Below are 4,185 nucleotides of genomic sequence, written 5' to 3'. Positions count from 1 at the left end.
ATGTGAAAATCTCTTATCACTATGTACCTTGCCCTATGCAGCTCTACATCTGTCTGTGCCTGAGTTATATCCTTTCACAATAATCCAGTGATCTAGTAAGTAACGTTTCTCTGAGTTCTGTGAGCTGCTCTAGCAAATTAATTTAACCTGAGGAGGGTGTCGTGGGAACCTCTGATTTTTAGCCAGTTGGTCAGAAGTATATAATAACCTGCATTCGCAATTGGCACCCTGAGTTGGAGGGGGTCATTGGAACCTCCAACCTATAGCCGTTCAACGAGAAGCACGGGTAACAACCTGGGTTTACAACCGGCATCTGAAGTCGGGGGTGGGGCAGTCTTGTAGGACTGAACCCTTTACCTCCGGAATCTGGTGCTGTCTCCAGGTAGATAGTGTCAGAATTGAGTTGAATTCTTGGTGGCAAATAGAATTGGCAAGCAATAGGATATATTGGAGTATATGAGGAAGCCATTTGGTGTAAACCTAATTCAGCCTGACCTTGTTTTTCCAAAAGGGCCTGACTGTGGCTGTTGAGCATGCAGTGTATATCTGCTTTAGACATTCCCTATGGCAAGAACAAAGGCCCTTGAGATAAAGGTGCAACTTCCCTCCCCCTCCCAACGTTGGCATTTCCTTAAAGATTAAGCATCTTTCCTTAGGCTAGGAACTGATTGCTGCGCTCACCTGTGACCACCCAGCTCGAGACAACAGACTTGCTTCCTGCTGCGCCTGCCAAGATAGCAGACCCTCTACCTGCTGGGTCTATCAAGGGCTGTGCCGACAGGGCAATCTTGTGACTATCGTAAGAGGGACATTTCAATCATATGTGAAACATCCTCTTTGAGGGTATATAACCACTCTGTATACCCCCACTTCTTTGGAGTGCTCCGCTCCTTTGTGGAAGGACTCTCCTGGGCCATGGTCCTCACATTCTAGCTCAGAATAAACTCTCCCAAATTTTCATTTATAGATTGGTTATGGATTATTTTCGTCCACATTGGACACTCTTCTCGTGTCTGAGAATATCTTGTTGTATGTGTGGGAATCACCCCCCCAATGTTGAAATTGAGAGTCAGGACACTAAAAGAATGGGAGCAATCCAAGCATCTATCAACAGGTGACTGAATAAGCAAAATGTGGTACAAACGTACAATGGAATATTATTCAGCCTTAAAAAGGAAGGAAATTCTGACATATTCTGCTGACAATTAATATACAGAAACCTTATTTTAAATGGAGTCAGGAGGCCAGAAGAGAGATCTCTCATGCACAAGCTTCTCAATGCACCCTACAGAGCCCAACAGGAAGAGACATACCTTGCATCTCCCACAGGAAGTGATATACTTTACCACCCCAGCAGAAGGAAGGGAGGAAGAAATTCCTCCTTGTCCAGCAACAGTTCAGCCAATGAGAGACGGCCATAACTCATCAATGAAAACTCACTAGACTTCAAGCTTCCAAGTTCCTCCAATGGACTCTTTGTACATAACAGCCCCACCCAGCTTCATAAGAGAATGTTTTCCTCCTTTGTTTCTCTGGAGATGCCTGTGGTTTGCCACGGACCACATGTCACTGATTGCAGTTCTTTGTTGTTCCCGAATGAACCCATTTTGCTGGTAAAATAACTGGCTGTTTGTTTTAGGTCAACATGCTACAACACAGATGAGCCGTGAGGACACTGTGCTAAGTAAAATAAGCGAGACATGAAAAGGAAAATGCTGTATGATTCCACTTACATGAGGTACTTGGAGTAGTCAAAGTCATAGAGACAGAAAGTAGAATGATAGGTGCCAGGGTTTGGGAAAAGGTGGAATGTGGAGTTATTGTTTAAGGGGTATAGAGTTTCTTGGGTATTGCAAGATGAAAAGAATCCTGGAGATGGATGATGGCGATGATTGCACAACAATAAGAATGTGCTTAATACCACTGAACTGTGCATTTAAAACTGGTTACGATGGTAAATTTTATATTTATTTTACCTCAATAAAAAATATTAAAAAAGACACTGTAACAGAAATGAAGAATGCCTTTGATGGGCTCATCAATAGACTGGACCCAGCAGAGGACAGAATGAGCGAGCTTGAAGATTCATCGACAGAAACTTCCAAAACTGAAATGTAAAGAGAACAAAGACAGAAAAAGAAATGTGGGACAAGTGCAAAAGGTGAAACATTCAGTAGTGGAATTCCAGAAGGGGAAGAAAGAGAGACAGGAACAGAAGAAATATTTGAGGTGATAATGGCTGAGAACATCCCCAAATTCACGACATCAAACCACAGATTCAGGAAGCTCAGAGAACACCAAGTAGGATACAAAACAAACAAAAAATCTGCAGCCAGACATATATTCAAACTGCAGAAAATCAAAGAGGAAGAAAACTTGAAAGAAGCCAGAGGGAACCAAAAGTGTGAGAGGAATCCCTTCTGTTATTTCTCTTGTCAACTTAAAAAGTCAATTTGCCTGTTATTTTATCTCAAAATGAGTTTATTCAAGAATGGCCAAAATAATTGCAATTTGGGATGTGCATGCTATGGAAAACCACAGGCAAATTCAGAAAAGAAAGGAGGGGAGGTGCTTTTGTAGAGAAAAAGGGGGAGTATGGAAGGGCTGTTCTGGAGGAAGGTCCTTTGGGGGGAAGTTACAGTTCAGAGTGGCATATCTTCTCATTGGCTGGGCTGTTGCTGCATGAGTAGAGAAATCTTCCTTCAGTGGTAAAGTAGTTTTACTGCCTGTCCAAGATGCAGGCATCCCCCTCTTCCTTTTTGGTGTCATGGAGGACATATCATAGGGCATAAGATCTCCCCCTACAGGCCTTCCTGACTCCAATTCAATATAGTTCAGGTTTTTTTAAATTAATTTCCATATTCTCTCTCTATGCTCCTGCCACTTGGCCAGTGAGTCAGACCCATTCGAGGGAAGTGCACAGCAGTGTCAGGAGACTAGAGACCCATCTCCTAGCTAGAGGACTACAAGGGAGTCCCCTGGGGGCCAGAGAGTGTGTTGAAGGCATTTTGTTCCAAACAAAAGCGTCCATGACCAGTGTCGATGACGTGTGGTGCAGCTGTTCTGAGCGGAAAGTGCCAGAGCTGGGCCCACCCCAGGGTGTGTCATAGTCAGTGCTGTCAGGTGTGCTCCCAGGCTCAGCAGTCGTTTGGATTCCATCACTTGCAGCAGCTTGCAAAGGCAGCATGGTGAGTTTTCCTTCAGGAAGAGGGTAAAGCTTCCAGGAGCAGTTCTGGAAAACCAAGATCAAAAAGCTCTCCCCTGTACCACATATCCCCCGGTGTCTGGTTATGTTTTTCCTTCATCATTCCAAAATCAGTGTGTCCCATTCAGTGATCAAACTTTACATTGCTTCCATAATCCCCTCTTCTCCCCCAGACCCTTTTACCTGAAAGGATTGTATGCAAGAGGGGCAAAGGCATTTTCACAGACAAACATCCTCATACAAGTGAGCCTGAAAGACATGTCATGTTCAGGATGTGGTCAGGATGAAATCCCGACATGTCAGCAACTTTCAAAATAGATTTACATAACCCTTTTCATCCTGATCGCTTATCCAGTGAGGGGTAGAGAAGAGGGCAAGGCCTTTCTGGGGACAGCTCCGTTAACACTCACACTGCCTGGCGCATGCACCAGGAGAAAGGTGAGGGGAAAAGTCAGGCAGTCAGTCCTTGTTGCAAACTGTGACTAACCCGCCTACTCAAAGGCAGAGGAACGTCCTGAGGGGGTCTAAGTGGGATCTGGCTGAAGTACATGGTGGATCCCATTCCCCATGATTGGCCCTCCTCTCATGTACAACTTGCACAGGCATCCCAAGTTAGGAGTGCAATCACCCACCTCAGAAATGCAGTGCCCATGAGCGGCTCCATCTCACTTGTTCCCATCCGATATCAAGCCCTTCATCGCGGGCATCTGCAAAAGACCCAGACGGTGCAGGGCAGCACTCAAGATACTTTAACAGATTTGGAGCCCACAGAGGGGCGTCCCAAATCTGCAACAGTTCCAGAGTCCAAGACCTGTTCATCGAGCTTGGCCTGCTTTCCATTCAGCACAACTCGTGTTGAGGCTATAACAGCCCATCGTGGACAGTTTTAGCTTTTATCTTAAAGTTGGTCAATTAGGGTTGGTGGGTTTGGGGTCCAAAAGGAGTCAGTGGCTTTTCTGCAGCAGCAGGAAAGCCGAGAC

The 4,185-nt window shown here is 45.2% G+C and overlaps 1 long non-coding RNA gene across 1 annotated transcript; it reads right to left on the bottom strand.

Moving 5' to 3' along the window:
- Positions 1 to 628: 628 nt before the first annotated feature.
- On the bottom strand, positions 629 to 4,179 carry LOC124232344 (uncharacterized). Its single transcript, XR_006886823.1, has 3 exons — positions 3,838 to 4,179; positions 3,389 to 3,454; positions 629 to 3,232 (listed from the first exon to the last, which is right to left on the bottom strand). It is a non-coding gene; the product is annotated as an uncharacterized LOC124232344 (long non-coding RNA).
- Positions 4,180 to 4,185: the final 6 nt, after the last annotated feature.

This window comes from Equus quagga, unplaced genomic scaffold (assembly GCF_021613505.1).
Source record: "Equus quagga isolate Etosha38 unplaced genomic scaffold, UCLA_HA_Equagga_1.0 HiC_scaffold_4827_RagTag, whole genome shotgun sequence".
NCBI classification, from domain to species: domain Eukaryota; kingdom Metazoa; phylum Chordata; class Mammalia; order Perissodactyla; family Equidae; genus Equus; species Equus quagga.
This window is presented reverse-complemented; position numbering and strand designations above follow the sequence as displayed.